The sequence below is a fragment of the Chelonoidis abingdonii genome, chromosome 23 (genome assembly GCF_003597395.2).
Source record: "Chelonoidis abingdonii isolate Lonesome George chromosome 23, CheloAbing_2.0, whole genome shotgun sequence".
Classification (NCBI taxonomy): Eukaryota; Metazoa; Chordata; order Testudines; family Testudinidae; genus Chelonoidis; species Chelonoidis abingdonii.
The window spans coordinates 18,620,008-18,642,588 of NC_133791.1; positions in this window are offsets into that span (position 1 = coordinate 18,620,008).

Sequence of the window (22,581 nt, forward strand, 5' to 3'; positions counted from 1 at the left end):
TTGAGGGTGTCAATGAGCACATGGACCAGGGCAATCCAGCAGATACAGCGTACCTGGACTCCCAGAAAACCTTTGACAAGATTCCACACCCAAGGCTCTTAAGCAAAGTGAGCAGCCATGGGATAAGCGAAGAGGTTCCCTCATGGATCAGCAACGGGTTAAAAGACAGGAAAAAAAGGTTAGGAATAAATGATCAGTGGCGAAAGGTAAATAGCAGTATCCCCCCATGGCCCTGTACTGGGACCAGTGCTGTTCAACATATTTATAAATGATCTGGGAAACGTGGTTAACAGTGAGGTGGCAAAGTTGGCAGATGATACAAAATTACTCAAGAAAGTTAAGTCCAAAGCAGACTGCGAAAATCTCACAAAACTGGGCAACGGGGCAACAAAATGGCAGCTGAAATTCAATGTTGATAAATGCAAAGTAATGCACATTGGAAAACATCATCCCAATTATACATACAAAATGATGGGGTCTAAACTAGCTATTACCATTCAAGAAAAAGATCTTGGCGTCACTGTGGAAACATTCATTCAATGTGCAGCGGCAGGCAAAAAAACAAACAGACTGTTAGGAACCATTAGAAAATGGATAGGTAAGAAGAGATAAAATATCATAATGCCACTCGATAAATCCGTGTTACAACCCAACCTTGTGCATTGTGCACAGTTCTGGTCACCCCATCTCAAAAAAGATATATTAGAACTGGAAGAGGTTCAGAGAAGGGCAACTAAAATGATTAGGGCTATGGAACAGCTTCCATATGAGGAGAGATGAAAAAGATTTGGTCTGTTCAGCTTAGAAAAGAGACAACTAAGGGGGGATATGATGGAGGTCTATAAAATCATGACTGGTGTGGAGAAAGCAAATAGCCAAGTGTTATTTACACCTTCACATAACACAAGTACTGGGGTCACGCAATGAAATGAATACGCAGCCGGATTAAAACAAACATAAGAAAGTACCTTCTTCACACAACACACAGTCAACCTTTGGAACTCGTTGCTGGGGATGTTTGAAGGTCAAAAGTAAAAAGGGGTTCAAAAAAGAACTAGATAAGCTATTAGCCAAGATGGTCAGACGTGCAACCCCATGCTCTGTGTCCCTAAACCTCTGACTGTCGGAAGTTGGGATTGGACAACGGGGGGGTTACAGGGCAGCATAAGTTTCCTTCTCCTTGTCCCTGACCCTGTGCTTGGGCTGGCCAAAGAAAGGGTTTCAGATGCCTCTTGCCGGTGCGTCACCTCTGTTCTTTTATTTACAGTGGCTGTGCAGTCCCAATCCCCCCCAACACCTGTCCCTGCTCCGACACCTCACTGGGTCCTCTGACCTTTGAGGCTTGTGTCAGCCCCCTCCTCCCCCCAGAGACAGAGCCTCAACCCTCCTATCCTCCTGTCTGGCTCCTTCTGCTCCCTGAGCTTTTCTCTGGGTTTATATGCCAGGTGGTTCCACTAGGTTCAGCAGATCACCCTGAGCCTGCCCTCATTAGGGCCTACAGCTGGGCTCCCTGCTAAGGGTCTTGGCCTATACACTCGGCCACTTACAGGGAAATTGGCTCTTTAGCAGGGCACCCAAAGGTTTTATACCCCTGCCCTGCGACAGGGGGATAGATCAGTCAATAATTGCCCTGTCCTGTTAATTCCCTCTGAAGTATCTGGCACTGCCCACTGTTAGAAGACAGGATATTGGCCTAGATGGTCGGATCCACTGTGGCCATTCTTATGTTCTAAAACAGCGACTTAGGGCATGGCTACACTTACATTTTTACAGCGCTGGTAGTTACAGCTGTGGTCGTACAGCTGTGTAGGGCCAGCGCTGCAGTGTGTCCACACTGACAGCGACCAGCGGACAGCTTTGCCAGCGCTGTTGGGAGTGTGTGCATTGTGGGAGCTATTCAGGGCGTTCAAGTGCTTGCAACGTGCTTTTTCAAAAAGCGGGGGATGGTATGTGGAGCTGTGACAGGGAGCTTTGCGGGAGGACAGAGAGGTGGAGATTCTGGAGCAGGACCACTTGTTGACAGCTCCCCTGCCTTTGCAAGTCAAAGAGGGGGTGCGAACTGGAAGATTCGAATCCCAGGATGGAGTGTGACAGGGAGGCGTCGGGAGGACGAGAAGAGTGGAAATTTTTTTGGAGAGACACTGGCTGTGACAGCTCCCTGCTTGCAAATTTTTCTAGCCTATTTCCCCCACTCCCCCCCCTCTTTCAATCACTCTATAACGTAAAAGAAAAAGCTGCAGACCAGTGTGTAAGCAGCTTCTCGACCCGCGACTCCACCCGCCCCACCGCCCCAGCCCACCCCCCGCCGTGCTGTTTGTCTCCTCAAGATATGCAACAAGCTGTGAAATTTCCAAAGCCCATCGGGTTCCGCTCGTTGGGCTCTGCTGGCCACCCTTCCCTTGCTCCAGCAAAAGAGACTTGTGTTTGTTTTTAACAAGTAGCTCCGGTGGTACTTTCCGTTGTGGTATACAGGAATTGTGGGATACCTCCTAAATTACACTGCTGGGAGGCCAATAACAGTGCTGGTGAGTGTCCACACCTGATGAGCAGCGCTGCATCAGCAGCGCTGGATTCGCTACACTCGTAGCAGACCAGGTGTACAGCCAGCACTACAGGAAGGGAGTTGCAGCGCTGGCTGAGCTCTGTAAGTGTGGACACCTGGTAAGTTGCAGCGCTGTAACCCCCTCACCAGCGCTGCAACTTGCAAGTGTAGCCAAGCCCTTAGACACCTTTGCCAGGCCTACGAATACAGCAGAACCATACAGAGATATGAACCCTTCGGGAATGGAGGTTGTTCATAACTCTGAAATGTTCATAACTCTGAACAAAACATTTTGGTTGTTCTTTCCAAAGTTTACGACTGAACATTGACTTAGTGCAGCTTTAAAACATTACTGTGCAGAAGGAAAAAAATGCTACTTTCCCTTTATTTTTTTAATCGTTTATGTTGAACACGGCACTGTACTGTATTGCCTTTTTGGTCTCTGTTACTGCCTGACTGCATATTTCCGGTTCCAAATGAGCTGTGTGGTTGACTGGTCAGTTTGCAACCCTGAGGTTCTACTGTATCTTGTTATCCAGTCACAGGGGTAAGGGGGCAGAGACACTGCATAACTGGGTGATGTGTAACACCCAGTTTTTGGTTTTACTACATAGTAGCAAAAAATATTTAGAAGACTTTTTGACTCCTGCAGAGAATTCTTTTTTTAGGCTATCGTAACTGAATTAAGGGATTCTTCATCCAATCCACTTCATACTTGGCAGAACAATTCTTCCTAAAACACAGATCCAAGCACCCAAATTGAGGCCAACATTTCATTGCCTCTGAAATTCAGATGGGGTAGGGTGGGATATGTGCCAGATCTGGTTTACAAAAAGAAACAACCCTCAGCTGCAACCTTAACTCTGGAGTCCCTTATACCAAACAATAAGTAACTATAGTAATGAGACAAAATTCAAACTGGGGAGAACAGTTCATGGTGAAATAATCAGCTCCCTGAAACAAAGGGATTGTATGAAAAACTGACCCTGGTATTGAAACATCCTCTCCAGTTTTACAAGTCTATCATCACCCTCATCCTGCTAATGGAAGATGTAATGCTAGTTGGGGCCCCAAAAGAAAACACTCCAGTCTTGAACTACCTTTAATGTCCCAAAGCAGTCTGCAAAAGTTTGAATGCAACAGAGCAAAGGCCCAGATGTATGCTAGGAACACTCAGTGATCAATCTGGAGGGCCCTCTGCATAGTTGCGAATAAGCCCCGAAAACAGGAGATGGTTTTAAGTTTAAAGAAAAATAGAGCTAGCTGAAAACTGAGGAAATGGTTTTGCAAAAAAATTCAAAAGGTTGAATCTTTCAATTTCACCAGGTTCAAAACAGAGCCACTTTCTGTATTTTACAATATTTGATAACAAATTTTATGGAAATATTTATCAAAAAAATTCAAAACCCTTATAAATTGTTCAGTTCACTGAAAACTGCATTTTCTTACTGACAACTGTCTTCTGTAAAGAAAACAAATAAATGATTTTGAAAATAAATTTGATAAACGTGTCAATAAAATTTTGATTAAAATATTGACTTAAACTATCAAAAAATTCTGGAAAACAGAAGATGTCAATATTATCAATGATGTTTTTCATGAAACAGTTTCATTTTTGACAAAAGAGCATTCTTCAGCCAACCCTCTCCCCCTTTATTTGAAGAATTCTGATCAGCTGTGTTTAGCAGTAGACGCAGTGCAGAAGACGCATGAGTGAGTGACCCACATAACAGGATGAAAGAGATGGGGTGTTGGGAAGGGGGCGTAGTCCTAGCCTATGAAATAACCCAAACTATTCAGACCAGTTCATGTTAGTAGTGTGAGCTGAACACCAGTGTACCAAGCTGGCTGCACAAGGCTCATGGGACCTTTCTACAGAGTGAACAAAGATGAAGGAGCAAGGCAGAGGATGACCCAGGAACACAGTGTGAGCAACCAAACCAGTAACAGCAATTACAGAGGAATAGGCCTGACATTTGCAGGGTATAAAGCAAAGGAAGCACAAGCATCTCCATCCAGGGGGGGATGGAGGACTGGGTCCATCCCAGTGTGACATCAGGAGGCTCCAAGGCAGGAATGAATCCACATTGTAAGGGTCATAGCAGAGTAGAAGGAACTGGAGGCTCTCTGAGCAATTTCCTGTTCAAATGGAGGTTTAATTGCTTTGGTGTAATCTCAGTTGGAGACCCCTTCTGGGAGGGGAGAAGAGGATGGATGAGATGATCGTTCTCACCTGTTCCCCTGACCATACACGGTCAGAGGCTAACCAATGCACTGCAGAGCTTGGCTATGCCTTCCCTCCACCCTCTAACCTGCTTCATAAACCATCAGAGACATGATAGAAGATGAAGTACTCGAGTTAGACTCCACAGTGGGTCACTGAGGATGTCCAAGAAGTTCAGCTGGGACCCCACTCTGCCATCCAGTGTCCCTACTCTTTGGCAAATTCCCAGCAGTCTCAAATGACAGTAGAGCCTCCAATCCTTGTATCACCCTGCTCAGTGATCCCTGGGAGTCTGCGGGAAGGCATTAACGACTGAGAGCCTAAGCTGTTCAGTTCCATGCAACTTAGGGTTTCTATAGCGCCCATCGTTGTAATATCTAGGTGTCACACAGCTGTGGCACTTAGCACAATAGACATCAGAAAAGGAATAGTCAGTAATCAATTACCCAATATCATGGGGAGAATTTCCTCTCCCCACTGTTCGGCATATTCCCTTAAGCACAGAAATAGAGAGCCTGTGTAACGTTACACTGTCATCTCAGAGAGGGACAGGCAGGTATTGATGGCTCATTCTGATGGCTAAACAAAGCGTGAAGATGATGCTGGCAATGTCAGAGTTGACACTTTTCTCATGGTGACCTTCAGCCCCCACCAACCGTTGCCCCCAGAAAAAAAATGTGCCCCTCAGTACCGTGGTGTGAATCAGTGCCTTTCTCTGGAGCTCTCCAATTAAGATTTAGCACTGGTTAGAGGGCAGCAGTCAGCCCACACTGGGCTAATTAATTTTTCCTGCCTGAATAATTACAGTCCAGAGGCAATCATGAAAGCCAAGCAAATCAATTTGTGTTCTACTGAGATCCCCATCAGTCACGGAGCACTAACCAAGAGGAAAAAAATGACCAGAGACAAAGCTGGCCCCAGCATAACAAACCACAATAACTACGCTGAGCTGCTGACTTGCCCACCCGAGACAGGGGTCAGCAGAACCCAACCCAGAGCGGGAGTCTCTGCCGTCAGCTGTTGTGTTCACCCTTGTGACAACTGATGCTCCAGCTTTCAATGGTGCTCGTGCCCCTTGAACCAGATTAATGTTCCAGCCAAGAACACTTCTGATAGCAGCTTAGGAGAATGAGCACGATTGTTTGTCAAGATCTGCAGCAGATCATCCAGCGCTGAGGCTCAGTGTCAGTGGGGACCTGGCTGCTCTGCTGGGGTCTAGGCACAGTGGCCGATATCTCAATAATTATCCCCCAAATGTGCTGGGGATCTCTGAGGCTGCTAGCTTCCATCTGCCCAGATTTTAATAGGATACTTCCTGAGAAAAAGTTCTCCCTCCCTTGGTGACACAGGAGACAGCCCCTCAGTAGAGCAGTCTTCCAGACTCCCTATTCCCTTCAAATCTAATGGTTCCATGCTCTTTCCCCCCACGCCAGGCGGGGGCTGCTGGGTGAGGGATGGTTGTCTCTTGCCTGAAGTGGGGCACAGAGAGGGAGCAGGTTTCCCCTGAGTGGTGGAGGGACATAGCAGGAGTGGGAAAGCAGGTTTCTCCCAGTGGCTCCAGGACTTTAATTCAATGTACCAACACCTTGACCCTGCCTCCCTCCCTTCAGGTGCTACTGGAACCGTTGTCAAACTGAGTGGGGAGTTCCCCTGGCACCAGTTGCCATGCCATGTCTACACTACAGAGTTAAGTCAATGTAAGGCAACTGACATCGCCCAATCTCTGTAAGCGTCTGCACTAACCTATTACTCCGCCGATGTAACTTGTCCGCTACGGCGACTGTATAACTCCACCTCCGTGCGAGGCGCAGCATGTAGGCTGATGTGGTTTGGTCGACGCAGTGCCAGTGTCGATACTGCATTGCTTACATCACCTATTGCGGCCTTTCAGAAGCCATCCCACAATGCCCCACACTGACCATTAAATTGGTGCAAGCGCTCCTGGTGAGGATACACACCACCGACACAAGGAGCGTGGTGTGGATGTGCAAAAGTGATTTCATGGCTGTATGTTGAGGTAACCTAGGTCAACTTAGTGGCAACTTGCCCTGAGTAAGGAGCCACCAGCACAGCCCCAGCCTTGGGGAAGGTTATGAAGTGGCTCCATGCAGCTGTGTTATCACGCTGTGGTTCCTACCCCAAGTGCTTGTCTATGTGGGAATGTTATATTGGTATAAGCCAAGGTGTGAATTTAAAGCAGTCTAGTTATACCAATGTAACTCCCATATGGACACTTACTGACATATAAGAGGCATTTTTTTAGCTTATGTTGCTAGGGAAGGGGTTTTAACTAAACTGAATAAAGTGGTTTGCCTTCTGGTTTCTGACTCATCAGGCTGCACTAGCTTCATGTTTCCAGATTTTCTTTGCAGCCACCAAGGCCAGAAACTGACTTGGTTTAATTCTCCTCCAGTCACTTGACTCTATGAAATACACCAGAAATCACAAGACTCACGATAAAATTGAGGAAGTTGGCAACGCTGTATGTGTGCTCAAAGGCTCCAGTCCTGAAAGAACAAATAAAAAGGAGAACCTCCAGGATTGGGTGTTTGCTTCTAAAAGATCTGCCTGAGCTCTACTAAAAGTTATGGACCAGATGCAGGGATCACCCCGGGGTGACCCTTTCTGGCTAGGGCTATGCAGGAGGTTAGCCTCAGGGATCAAGGACAGAAAGGAACATCATGAATTCCATGAATATATGGTCCTCTAGGGTGTTCCACAGGGTGGACCCCCTTATACTGAAGTCATTCAACTGCTCAGAGTCCAGCCCGCATGGCGCCCATTGAAAGACAGGCCTCAGTTTGGACCAGGAGTAGGTGATAAAAGGGCAAGTCCATCAGATGTGGATTACAGCGCTGGCCCGCTGCTACCTTGGAAATGCGAAGGTCAAAAGAGAGCTGGTCAGAAAAATGCAGAAGAATAAAAGTTTTACCAATGGTATTAGCTGAAATTTTTATTTTGCAAAAATGTTATCCACTTCCAAAGCTGGGCAAAAATGGAACACTTTTTGCCAAAAAAAAAAAATTGTTAAAATTTTGAATATTCAAACATTTTCATCAGCTGTAGGCTAAAGCACGTGAGACCACATGTGTTGAAACCAAGATTTGGCTGAGCTATAAATAGAGCAAGCATTGATGACATTAGAATCGGTGTAGCAATTAGCCAACAACTACCGCAGTCCAAATCTGATGCTATGAATGTACACAATGCACAGAACTGGTTTCTGCTGACTTGCATTGCTGGGAGAAAAGGCATCCAAAGTCGGTATCAGTTTTGGAACATGCTATGGAAAAAAATAATAAAGTAAAGCAAAAAAGAAATGTCAACAACCAGAGCCGACCTGATCCGTGAAAACTGTCCTCTGAACTTCCTATCAAACGTAACTCAGTGCAGCCCCCTGCAATCCCGTGGGCTTGTGTAAAGGGAAATCATTCCTCTTCAAGTCACTCAGCTGCTCTGAGCAGATCAACAAAACAATGACCAAAGAAGAATCTGTTGCTATAATTAATTTGGACTTTCACAAAACCCACTACCCCCTTGTTCTGTCCTGTGACACTAAACATTCTGGTCATCTGGCTGTTCGCTGGGACTACCTTTCCCAGACCTCAAGAATAGCTCTGGAAGCCAATGGGGGAGAAGTATTAAAAGCTCTCACCTCCTCCATCTCGTCTCTCTAATATCCTGGGACCGACACGGCTACAACTACACTGCACACTATCATGTATGTGATAGGTGCAAGCTACCTGTGTCCTGACAGAACTACTGGAGGGAATAATTTGAACTCTTCATAAGCACGGCTGGCTCCCTAACTGCAACCACTTGGGCAGAAAGATGTGGATGTCACTGCAGACAGCTCAGTGAAAAATTCTGCTTCCTGTGCAGCAGCAGCTGGGTATAAGGGACTGGGAGAGGAAAGCAATGCTAAAAATATTCTAATGCTGTCATACAAACCAGTGGTTCATCTGCACCAGGATACCATGTGCAGTTCTGGTCACCCTGGCTAAAAAAGTCAGAGAGCAGAAAAGGAGGGCTTCAGAAGCAGGTGGCAAAGTGATTAGGCGCAGAGAAACTGCCATGTCAGGAGAGATTGACAAGATTGTTCCTCTTTAGAACGGAGACAAAAAAGGAATGAAATGTTAACTGAAACAGGGAGGTAAATCGGGTATTTCCATCTACTGCCTCAGAACAGAGGGCTTGTCAATGAAATGGAAAGGTAAATACAGTCACAAGGAATGAAATGCTGTTGAAATACCTTGTCGCATGATGTATCACTGCCCTGTGAAACTCACTGGCATAAGATACAGAATTAGAGGCAAGGTGTGGGAGAGGGAAGATCTTTTACTGGACCAATGTCTGTCAGTGAGAGAGACGAGCATTCAGGCCACACAGAGCTCTTGTGCAGGTCCCACCTTGCAGGGACCTAGAGCCCAGCTCAAGCCTGCAGCCGATGTCTACTCTGCAATAAACAGCCCCTTAGCCCGAGCCCTGTGAGCCCAATCAGCTACCATGGGCCAACGACGGGCCTGCATAATGCAGGCCACGTAAAGCTCTGCACAAGGCTGGGCCATCAGTTTGGCGGGCATGTCCCATCTTACTCGAATCCCATATAAAGATGGCAGAGGGTCTTTAGGCTTCCCAGCCCCAACTTCCAGTTGCAGGTGCTGGTTCCTTTTAGTTCTCGTGGCCTTTTTACATCAGTTGTATTTTCAAGGGTCTTGGGACAGAAGTGTGCTAAAACGGCGGTGTATTTCCCCCGACACTGATCTCTGTTACGAGGAGCTGCACATACCCCTGCCCTACAGTGCACCCAGCCTGCTCCACATGGCACCCCCTCCTCTGCTGGCTCCCCTGCTCAACATATTGGTGCTTGTGGGTACCTACTGGTGCATGTGAATATCGCTGTCTCTGACCACGTCATTGCAGAATCCCAAGGAGCTAAGTGACGGGGGCAGAAGGGCTCCAATCATCCCCCTCCTTCCTTCCCCAGGTTTACAGAGACATGGGACCAGGGAAATCCAATACAGTCAAGGAGCATGAATCACCTCCATGAGAATGGACCTAAACGCTGCATATGGATTTGCTTCCCCTGATCTCCTTGCTATGTTGTTCACACTTGTTCCCGCATCATCCCCTGGCAGAGCCAGGCTCTCCCTCTTCCCAGCTGCTGTGGGGTTTGCTCATTTATTCGTTCCGTCTCTCACCTTTTCTTTCCCGTGTATCAGCTCCCAGTCGTCTCTTCCTTTGCTTTGCCTCCTTCATATTTTCTCCCCGTCCTCTGCTGTTCTCCTTTGATTGCCCCCATCCCCGAGGAGTAACTGCACCCATTGCTGCAGGAATGAGGGTGCTAGAGCAGTTGTTTCTCTAGCTCCCCAAAATTAGACACCTGCAGCCGCAGCTTCAGGAGCCAGAGAAGCCAGCCGGGCCTCACTGACACTGTCTGTGATTCCCAGCAAAGAAGCTAGTTAAGCACCCGCGCAATCTGCAAGCCCTGCTGCCCACCTGCCGAGTCCTCTGCTACGGCTGCTCACACTGACTGGGGGCTCTGCAGGCAGGGGAGCTAAGCAAAAGGCTCCTTTCAGCTCTCGAGAGACATGAGGGGCAGTTTCCTGGGTCAGGGAACCCCTTAACAGGGGCGCATTTAGAGATTAGCTGTCAGCGAGAAGCAAACCCCTGGAAATAGGCTGGAGCGGCTCTCAGATGACTGGTCTGGCTGCCTGCCCAGGGCGGGCGGTTACTGAGAGGCTAACTGGTGTGAAGTGCACACTGCTCCCTTGTCTTTCCTTTCCCTTGTTAGCAGCAAGGTCACAGGCTGCCCTGCGCGCTCCTAGCCAGGGCTGACAGCACGGTGGGGAAGGGTGGGGGGCAGGGCTGCTTGCAAGGGTTTATTTTTGGCTTTTCTGCTGACTCGCTGTGTAACCTTGGGCAAGTCCCTGCACCTCAGCTTACGCAACCAGAAAATGGGGGTGATTATATGAGCCTGTCTCCTGGCGGGCTGGGAGTGTTGCAGGGCTCTCCGAGGGACGCTTAGTGAAGCCAGTTAAAGTCCTGGGAGGCACAATGGTGGAGTGGTCGTGTTTCTGGGAAGATGCTGGGGATGGGAGATCCTGGGGCTAAGGACTCAATGACCCAGGGCAGAAGGATTGAAAACTGCCCAAAGGCAAGTCAGGGACCAAGGCAGAGTAAGAGAGGAAAGTCTCTCCTTTGTCTCTGTCTCCATCTGTCCCTGCTGTGCCTTCCTGGCCAGCACGTGCCCCCTGCCCCCCCACACAGCAGCTACAAAGCAGCATTCCCTGGGCAAACAGATAGCATCAGCTGGAAATACTCTGCAGCGCCCTGAAAACAGAAACACTGGTGCGGAGATGAATGCCTCTCGCCCTTGGGAACTCTGCTGCAGAAAGCTGGAGTTGGTTTTCCTGCTCTCCCCCTGAGGACACAGACCAGCATTAAGGAACGGCCGTCTGACAATGAAGCTGAGCCATCAGTGTTTCTCTGCCCGGTAGTCATGTGGCTCAGTGCTCCATTTAGCACCTTGGCCTTTCATTCAGCGACAGCCATTTACTTTAAAAAGCCACTCTCTGTAACTAGCGAGGAGGGAGTTTTCCATGCACAGAAGTGGGTTCGGTTTTTCTTGGCCACCTGACATGATGGCTCCTTTCCACAGTAGAGCGGTGTTCCCAGCACACTCATTTTCAGACTTAATGGCCTTTCTGCTGCCTTGTGTGAACCTGTGTGGAAGGCCGTCTAAACTTGGGAAGGTCTCGGCCCTGAATTTTGTGTGAGAATTCCTGGAGAAAGCTGGAATTAGTGGAATTTCTCATTTCACTCTCCTTCCTTTGCCCTCCCCCCATCTCTCCCAACAAAGGCCCTTGTTTTTGGTTCTGCAAACCTCAGCAACGTGCAGATCAAGGGGACCCTGAGGCGATGCTAATGCACTGGATGAAATGACGAGAGATTCCTGCTTTCGCCGTGAGCTCCTCATGGCACGGTGAGCCATCGCGATGGGGTGCCAAGGTTGCAGGGAGTCATTTTCCAAACGCAGAGGTTCGTGAGGCCGGCCAAGGGCAAGAATTCCCAAATTTGTTTCCCAGAATAATTATCTTTTCTCAGCTATAAAGCGCACCCTGAAAGCCCCCCGCCCTTCACGCCTCGGCGCCGAGAAGCTGATGCCTCTTGACGCGCACTGAACTTTTGAACCCAGGGGAAAAAAACTTTCAGTTTTTTTTAGTTATACAAGAGAGTCATCGAAAGTTCAATGCCCTTTCTCACGTTCGCACCACCAAAGGGACAGAAGGAAAGACATCAAGTATAATATCCATCAACGTAAGTGAGGCATTCAGAACACATCAACAATGCATAAATAACCCAAATGAAACTCCAGCAGCGGGAGGAGGTTCTGGAAGAATGGACTTACACAACAATATTTCATGATAAATTGCATCAGCATGATTGCCCAGCGTTCTTGAGTCTCACCAAAGGTTTCTCTCAATCAATCCTTTGGTTCAGATGCAAGTTGGAAAATCCTGGGCACCCATGATCCCAAAGCTCTGGATTTCTCTTGGTTCACTGGCTACTCCTTCCTGCCAAAGCTCATAAAAATCCAGACATCAATTTACTTAACATGTGAGGGGTGTGAAATCCCCAGTCAGAGCTGGTGAAGTTAATAGGAAAAGAAAAAATAACCCCAAGCCCCTCAGAGATTTCAGTTAGCAAGCTCTGTAGTGACCTCCAATTTTTCATGATTTTTTTTTCCCATCTCCAGTTGGATGGAAAAATCTCTGCCTTAAAATACTCAGGCATTGGATTTTTCTCTTTCCTAAGGCAAGCACTGGGCCTGGCGGCCATATCCTACTACCATAGCAGCTGATTATTCAAATATTTGCAGAGTTATAACTCCTTAGTGCTTCACCCTGCTAATCTCACCCCTGAAGTCCAGAGGCTAGCGGTATGAGGAAGCTGAGCAGAGTGTGGGCTGTGACAGGTGTGTTAGAGAAATGAAGCGTTGTTAGATCATGCAGCCCATGTTTCTGCTAGGGCAGGGCTGGTCTCTGCTCTGCAGTCACTAGTGTTTCCTCCAGCCTGGTTTTAATTGTTTCTAATGACAGAGATTCCACCGTGTCACCTGGGAGGCTATTTCACAGCAGACCTGACTGTTCTGATATTTTTCCTGGTTAAGCTTTCTCAGCCCAGTTCATCTCTGGTGTAAGTTTTGACTCCAGCAGAGGTGTGCCAGGGATGAATTTGGCCCTGCAACGTAGGTTTCTTTGTGATGGCATGTGGTGGAGTGTTGCTTTGTAATGGGTAGAATCTGTTCTGTGAATTGTCCACAAAATGACCTACTCCATGGGCATCTGTATAAGAATCAAAGAAAGAGATTTTTCGTGCTTTCAGACTAAATGGCCCTTCGGTCAGTTCCATCCCCAGGCACCTATCTTCACACACCCCCTTAGCACCCTAAACCATTCCTCTCCCTGTCCGTGTTTGCCCGTGGTTATCATTGTGTCGCCCCTTGGCCAAGCAGTGCATCTTTCCTCCGTCCTCTCCACCTTTGTGATGCCAACGGCTCAGCCCTGCCAATGACAGAGGAGTCACCAGACCTGCTGGGATCCTCCTCCCAGCAGTCAGCGCTACCTGCTGTGAAATGCAATAATGAGCATTCGCAGGATCCTAGGGGTGCAGGGAATGGAGATCAAGTTGTGATTTTGGAAACCTCGCTCCAAAGGGCCTGAGTCTGCTGCCCTTGCTCATCCTCAGGCCTCTCTCCCTGGCTACAGACAGGACCAGAAGGAGTTCACACAACAATTTTTTTGGTCACCTCAGAGTGCGGCCACCAACTCTTGCTGGTGACCGCTCTGACACTTTTTCCTAAAATACTTTATTAACTATAGGAAAAAACAGATAAATATGCACATAGACACACCCAGCTCATTGTAATTTATTTATGTAGGGTGTTTTTTGCAGAGTCAATAATAAAAATAATGTTGTGAAAAGTGATATTTGTATGTTTTGTGACAAAGTTCCTCCTCTACCTTGGTGGGTCCTGCGCTTATTGGCGGATTTGCTCACCTCAGTGATCTTCCCCTCTGGTGGAACCCACAGGCTGGGTCAACTCTTCCTGTGTCTGATCAGGAGTTGGGAGGTTTAGGGGGAACCCGGGCCTGCCCTCTACTTCGGGTTCCAGCCCAGGGCCCTGTGGATCGCAGCTGTCTAGAGTGGCTCCTGTAACAGCTGCATGACAGGTACAACTCCCTGGACTACTTCCCCACGGCCTCCTCCAAACACCTTCTTTATCCTCACCACAGGACCTTCCTCCTGATGTCTGATAATGCTTGATTGTCTAATAATTCCTCAATCCTCCACTAGCACACCCTCTCAGTCTCAGCTCCTTGTGCCTCTTGCTCCCAGCTCCTCACACATGCTCCTTCTCCTCTGGCTCCTCCCTGCCTGACTGGAGTGAGCTCCTTTTTAAACCCAGGTGCCCTGATTAGCCTGCCTTGATTGGCTGCAGGTTTCTAAGCAAAGTAGCTGTCTCCACTGCCTTCTAGAAAGATCTTAATTGGCCCTAGGGACCTTGATTAACCTGGAGCAACTGCCATTTGGTTACCACGGTACTAGGGATTTGTTTAACCTGGGGCTGATGTACCTGTTCCTCAGTACTTTACTGTAGCCATCTGGCCTTGCCCCATCACAGCTTGTTAATATTACTTTTCACAGCAAGTCCTGGCAATTTCAGACCTGGATGGTGAGGTGGGAGATGAGGCAGAGGGGGCCGGGGTGATGATAGGGGGGGCCACCACCACTGCTTGGTCAGAGGTGGGGGTCAGTGCCCACGGTTGCAGACCCTGGGCTGGGGATTGGTGCCCACTGCCATGCAGCTGGCGGTCAGCACCTAGAGCTGGCACCTGCTGCTGTGCGACCAGGACCGGGGTCAGCACACAGGGTCGCTGCTTGGGAGTCTTCCTGAGCCTTTCAAATGTTACCAAAGAGCACAGCGTGACAGCTTCACTTCTCCTTTTACCTGGCCAAAGGGGGACAAGTTTTGAAAAGTTACAGAGTGGGAAAAGGACAAAAGAAATATTGAAAAAGTGCAGCCCAAAGTTCTTAGTCATTTATTGTGGGAAATGACAGAAAAGGAGCAGCAAAAGGGAGAAAACCAAACTCCCTTCTTTGGACCATATTTGGGTTTTTGCACACCAAACGGAAACTGGATTGCCAAATAAAACAAAATCAGCGTGACGGGTTGGATCATAGAACCCCCGCTTGGGAGCTGCCACCCGATGTGCTAAGATCGCTTCTGCCTCTGCTTTCGCTGCCAGCTCAGGACCCCAGCACCCTGTCTTGCTGAGCCAGACACTCCCGTCTGCTCCAACACAGACCCAGGGTCTGAATTACTCGCCCCAAAGCTGCAGATTTGACTGAAAGCAGCTCACAGAAGTGTTCCTGTCTTTAGCACTCAGATGCCCAACTCCCAGGGGGCTAAACACAAATAAATCTGTTTTACCCTGTAAAAAGCTTATAGAAGGTAAATAAATAAATTGTTCACCCTCTATAACACTGAGAGAGAGAGATGCACAGCTGTCTGTCCCCCCCCCCCCCAGGTATTAATACATACTCCGAGTTAATTAGTAAGTAAAAAGTGATTTATTAAATACTGAAAGTAGGGTTTAAGTGGTTCCAAGTAGTAACAGATGGAACAAAGTAAGTCACCAAGCAAAATAAAATAAGACACGCAAATCTATGTCTAATCAAACTGAATATAGATAAGATCCTCCCCAGTTCCAGAATGCTCCCTTCTACAGGCTAATCTCCTTTTAGCCTGGGTCTAGCAATCACTCACACCCCCTGTGGTTACTGTCCCTTGTTCCAGTTTCTTTCAGGTATCCTGGGGAGTGGAAAGGCTCTCTCTTTAGCCAGCTGAAGACCAAATGGAGGGGTCTCCCATGGGCTTAAATAGACTTTCTCTTGTGGGTGGAGACCCCCTCCTCTCTCCTATGCAAAGTCCCCTATGAAGTTTTGGAGTCACCTGGGCCAGTCACATGTCCATGCATGACTCACAGTTTTTACAGGTAGCACCCATTGTTTCATGCTACCTTGAATGTTCTCAAGTAGACTCCTTATGTGGATTGAAACCTTCTAAGAGCCATTGTCCTCTAAGTGTTTCTTGATTAGGTACTTAATTTCAACATTCCTTTCTCCAGGAACTGACCAAATGCTCTACTAAGATTACTTAGAAATCAAGCCAGTACACAGCCAACATTCATAACTTCGAATACAAAAATGATACATGCATACAAATAGGATTAACTTAGTAGATAATAAGCTTTACAGAATATGTTACATGGCATATGCAGCATAAAACACATTCTAGTTATGTTATATATATAAATTCATAAACATATTTCCATAAAGCCTTATGGGAGGTACAATCACAAATCAGTATTTGAATTTTGTTTCATTTTGCAATTTACAGTAGAAAAACTGAATTGAAAATGAAATTCTCATGAAAAAATTAACATGATAAAATCCCATTTTTACAAGATTCTTTTTTTTTTAGCAAAATGTGTCCAGCCATGCTGTTTATTAGTGTACGTCATCTATGGGCCTTCAGGCTTCGCTCGTTCCACGTGGCAAAGCTCACACCTCAGCTAATTGGCAGTTACTCTCCAGGTAGGACAGGATGAGGTGCATGATGCTAAGGCCCGGTGCTGTACTTCATAGCTCAGTCACCCCTTGCAGGCTCTCATGTTGCAATTGCCTCGAAAATGACCGGGTTTGTCAGCTGGGATTTGTTCAGTACGAATCCATGTTGCTTGTTACTGGTTGTGCTTTTATCCTTTGGCTCTTGAGAGTTTTGTTTTCCTGTTAATATTTGTTCTAATTTACAAGGAATTGAGATTGGATTTACCGATGGTTAATTGTTGAGATCACTCTTTTTCAAAGGGGAAAAAGATAATTTGTCGAGCTTCAGCTTCCAGCCATTGGCTCATGTGATCCCTGTCTCTGCTAGACTGAAGAGCCCATTATTAAATATTCGTTCACCATTTAGGTACTTACAGACTGTGATCAGACCAGCCCCAACCTTCTCTTCATTAAACTAAACAAAGGGAGCCTCTTGACTCTATCACTATAGGGCAGGTTTTATCAGTCTTGTGGCCCTTCTCTGCCAAAACCAGAGGTAAAATAGCCTCTTTACTCCTCCTTCATAATCCCATTTATGGATCCCAGGATCCCATTAGGTCTTTTAGCCACAGTGTCGCAGTGAGAGCTCACGTTCAGCTGATTATCCACCATGACTCCCAAGTCTCTTTCAGAGTCACTCCTTTCCAGTAGAGCGTTCCCCTATCTTGTATGGCCTGCATTCTTTGTTCCTAGGTGTATCCATCTACATTTACCCATATTAAAATGGATATGGTTTGCCTGTGCTCAGTTTACCCACGCAATCCAGATCGCTCTGTATCAGCGATCCATCCTCTTCAGTATTAACCATTCATCGGATTATTATATTATCTGTAAACTTTATCAGGTCATTGATAGAAATGTGAAACAGCATAGAGTCAAAATCTGATCCCTACTGGACCCCACTGGAAACACACTCACTTATTCCGTACAGTATTTTTCCCGGCAAGTTAAAGTAGTATGGGCTGGATGAATGGACTATAAGGTGGCTAGAAAGCTGGCTAGGTCGTCGGACTCAACGGGTAGTGATCAACGACTCCATGTCTAGTTGGCAGCCAGTTTCAAGTGGAGTGCCCCAAGGGTCAGTCCTGGGGCCGGTTTTGTTCAACATCTTCATTAATGATCTGGAGGATGACATGGACTGCACCCTCAGCAAGTTTGCAGATGACACTAAACAGGGGGAGTGATAGATACGCTGGAGGGTAGGGATAGGATACAGAGGGACCTAGACATATTAGAGGATTGGGCCAAAAGAAACCTGATGAGGTTCAGCAAGGACAAGTGCAGAGTCCTGCACTTAGGACGGAAGAATCCCATGCACTGCTACAGACTAGAGACCGAATGGCTAGGCAGCAGTTCTGCAGAAAAGGATCTAGGGGTTATAGTGGACGAGAAGCTGGATATGAGTCAAGAGTGTGCCCTTGTTGCCAAGAAGGCTAACGGCATTTTGGGCTGTATAAGTAGGGGCATTGCCAGCAGATTGAGGGACATGATCATTTTACTCTATTCAACAATGGTGAGGCCTCATCTGGAGTACTGTGTTCCAGTTTTGCGGGTCCCACGCTACAAGAAAGATGTGGAAACTTGGGAAAGAGTTCCAACGGAGCGGCAACAAATGATTAGGGGCTGAGAGCACATGACTTATGAGGAGAGGCTGAGAGAACTGGGATTGTTTAGTCTGCAGAAGAGAAGAATGAAGGGAGATTTGATAGCTGCTTTCAACTACCTGAAAGGGGGTTCCAAAAAGGATGGATTTAGGCTGTTCTCAGTGGTAGCAGATGACAGAATAAGGAGCAATGGTCTCCAGTTGCAGTGGGGGAGGTTTAGGTGTTATTAAGAAAAACTTTTTCATTAGGAGGATGGTGAAGCACTAGAATGGGTTACCTAGGGACGTGGTGGAATCTCCATCCTGAGAGGTTTTTAAGGTCAGGCTTGACGAAGCCCAGGCTGGGATGATTTAGTTGGGGATTGGTCCTGCTTTGAGCAGGGGGTTGGACTAGATACCTCCTGAGGTCCCTTCCATCCCTGATAGTCTATGATTCTAGCCCAGAAAACTCGCTCATGACCAGGTGAGTCATGCAGCAGGTCTGTGATATGGACCAAAACTCACCCTTGATTAATACAAGATCTTTCACTAGTGAAGTATGAGCTCAGCTCCCTTGTGGTGAAAGGTGTTACTACACTTCTCACCCTGCACCACCATCATGCACCTCCGCCCAATCCTGGGCTGTGCTAAGCATCATCTTCAATCCGAGTTGAGTGGAATTAGCACCTCCCACTGCCTACTGTACCCCTAAGGGAAATGCAGGGCAGCCCTCCCTTAGCACTCATTCCAGCTTCTATAATGACACTGACATTTTCACAAGAAAAATCTCCATTTTCCTTAATGTTTGGGGGCGGGGGCAGGGCGTTACTGAAAAAGCAAACCCCACAAAACAAACCATTCTCCAGTTCTGCAAACTGTTCGGCTTTCAGATTTGGATGAAAAACTGAAAATTGCATTAAAAACATTAACTGAGAGAACACAATTTCCTTTCCTTCCAAACATTTTGTGGGCAGTAAAATTAATTCAGAACAGTGCTTGTTACAATATCTGGCATATAAATGGTGAGAGACACCCCTGTGCCGGGGGGCGAGGGGTGCTCGGGGAACCAGAGGTGGGTGGGAGGGAAAAGAGCCCAACAGTCAGAAACCTGCCTTAGGATGGCAAGTGGGACATTCCTGGTTTGGAATGAAATGTCTTTCCATAGGCTTCTTGCCTTGTGGGCGCTGGAGTGGGCCTGGTTTCTTGTATGCCCTGTCGACATCTCCTGGGCTGTGTGCTATGGGAGCGGGTCCCATTTACCCTTTACTGACGCTGAGCTCTTTACGGGGTGGTAGGGGCCAATGCTAATTTGTGCCCCTCTTCCCTCCTCCCCTGGAGTGGCCATTGCTTTTCCTAATTGTTCTCCAAGGCACTGGGAGCAAACCTAGTCCCTGAGCCTATTTAGCACCTTGATGTGTTCTGGCAGGAGAAGGGAAGTGGCCTGTAGCAAGCGCAGCCAGTTGAGCATGTCAGTGGCCAAAGTTTTAGGTGCTGAAAGCCCCCAGCAGTACTTGCACTGATGCGTTTTAGTGGCTCAGCTGTAAATTGATTTTCCTTTTTCCTCTGAGGAGCCTTTAAGGCCTGGACTAGTGTCATGGGGGAGCTGCTTAGCCCCACAGGGGCCCTAGGTTACTTGGGTGCCTGGGGTATTGGAGAGCTTGGGGCAGGGAGATAAGTAGGTACCCCAGGGCACTAGGGGGTAAGCACTGGCCCTATTTAGCTCTTCAAGGTTTTTGGTACGGGACAGAGCAGCTGATCCAGTAGTGAAACAAGGCCCTTCAGTTTCAGCTGCATAGTCTGTGACATAGAGGTTTCTCGGAGGGTGATGCTGGCAGTAACAATGCACGTCGCAAACAGCTCCAGTACCTCAAAGCCAGTTTTCTGCTGAACGCTGCAGTGCAGGAGTGAGAGTCGAGGGTCTGGTCATGGTGCGGCGGTGAGGGAGACAGGGCTGTGAAATCAGGCAATGTCGTTTCAAAATATTGTAAATGGTCATTTCTTGTTATTGCAAAACTCTTTACCTGGGAAAGTGCAGAGCTGGGAGAACCGTTCTGCCCCAGAGCCCTGCTAACGGCATTACCAAGAAGAGCATAGTCCTTTGACAGCTGAGAAGTGGGGTGACAAAAGTAGGCTGGTAATGGATATATGGCTATGAACCTAATTACTGAAGCCCTTTGTTATCTCCTTTCAGTACAAGCCAATGTGTCTTTAGTGCTGCTGTATGTTGGAACAGGCATTTGAACATCAGGTCACTCAATATACCTACAGCCTCTTTCTCTGCGGTATTAGCCAGTTCAGTGCCCTCTCTAAACTATTGTGATGGATCTGCAGAGCAGGGGACTTCTATCAGCCACTTCCCCACTGCACACACCTTCCCCACGCCAGGTGTGGGGGGCAGTGCTGAACCAGAAAGAGGCCAGGCTCTGTTTGAGAGCAGCAGCTGCCTGGAGAGCTGAGAGCTGGAGAGAAGCTGGGGACTGCAGTGGAGGCACATCTGCCTGCAGATCCTGCTGTGACCACGTGGGGCAGAGTCTGTATGAGACATACTGGGGAGCAGCAGGGGCTGGGCAGGGAGTCAGTGGGGACGGGCCCCAGGATATCTACTAACTGAGCCAGGCCTGGAAACCTGCAAGCGCCTGATTGCTTGGAACAGAGACTGGAGTAGCAGGCACCAGTCCTGAAGAGCCCTGACCCTTGACTGGACTGCCCCAGGGGCCCAAATGGGAACTGATCGTACACACTTTGAACTGTAACTGGGGTATTGGCAACCTTCCCCAGTAAACAACCATTCCCCGAGCCATGTGACTATTGGGACTGACTAGGGGTAGCACCTACAAGGTTCAGCTGCTGAGGCACATATAGCGTTTGCCCCTGAGTCACGTGGCACATGGCCCATTACGGGCACCTTAGGGTCTGATGTACTCAGCACTGAGCAGCTGCAGTAAGTACCCTGGTGGCAAGGGTGGGATGCCAACTGGCAGATTTGGCGGGCAGTCTGTGGGGCAGGCGGCAGAGGAATGAGGGCTCTTGGTGGACAGAAATGAATAACTCTGATGATCTAAGAGTTCCCTGAGCTCCAAAAGCAGCAATAGACAGGGCAGTGCAGGCAGCGAGACGTGGTGGCGCGTCTTCATGCCCAGAGCTAAACCAGAGGAATCAACTATTGTGCGCAAGCTGCCCAAAAAAGTGTCTAGGATGAGCCACGAAGCTGGATTTCCTTGGCTGGCCGCCCTATGGCAAAGCCTAGGAGGTGTTTGAAGGAGAGATGTGTGATACTGCAGGGGAATATACCTTGTCAGGGATGCCCTACAGCAGCCTCTGGCTCAGATTTATAGACTTTAAGGCCAAAAGGGACTATCATGACCATCTAGTCCGACCTCCTGCACATCGCAGGCCACAGAACCTCACCTACCCACTCCTACACTAGACCCCAACCTCTGGCTGAGTTACTGGAGTCTTCAAATCATGATTAAAGACTTTAAGTTACAGAGAATCCACCAGTTGCTCTAGTTCAAACCTGTCAGTGACCCTAGCTCCATGCTGCAGAGGAAGGTGAAAAACCTCCAGGGTTTCTGCCAATATGACTCGGGGGATAATTCCCTCCCGAACCCAAATATGGCGACCAGTTAGATCAGGGGTGGGAAAACTATGGCCCAGGGGCCAGATCCGCCCCTCAGGGCTTTGGGTCCAGCCCACGGAATTGCCCCCCATGGCACCGGGGGCCCAAACCACTCTCAGAAGTGGCCGGCACCAGGTCCCTGTGGCCCCCAGGCAGGGCACAGAGGGCTCCATGCGTTGCCCTTGCCTCCAAGCACCACTCCCCAAAGCTCGCATTGGCAGGGAACAGGGAACTGCGGCCCAATAGGAGCTTCTGGAGGAGGTACCTGGAGGCACTGCAAGGGCAGTGCACATGGAGCCCTCCACCAGGGGCCGAGCGTGTCCTGAAACGGTACGGGGCCGCGGACAGGGCAGGAATGCAGGGAGCCTGCCCTGGCCCCTGTGCACACTGCTGCCACCTTGGAGTAAAACCCCTCCTGCACCCCACCCCCCAACTCTTCCCTAAGCCCCTTGCCTTCAACTCGCACCCCTCCTGCACCCCAACCCCTGCCGAGCCCCGTCCCACACCCTACATCTGTCCTGCACCCCAACCTCCTGCCCTGAGCCCCCTCCACACCCCACACCTCTCCTGCATCCAACCCCCTGCCCTGAGCCTCCCCCACACCCCTCCTGCACCCCAGCCCCCTGCCTTGACTCCCCTCCTGCACTCTGTACCCCTCATGCACCCCACATCCCTCCTCTGCCTCAATCCCTTCCCCTGAGCCCCCTTCTGCACACTGCACTCCCTCCAACACCCCACACACCCCAGCCTCCTGCTCTGGCCCTGCATACAATTTCCCCACCCAGATGTGGCCCTTGGCCCAAAAAGTTTGCCCACCCCTGCGTTAGACCCTGAGCATGTGGGTGACACAGTCCAGTCAGACGTTCTGGTCTCTGGAGATATTTGCTAATAGCAGCTGTGGCTGGCTCAGATGCCATTGTGGGCAGGCTTATCACACC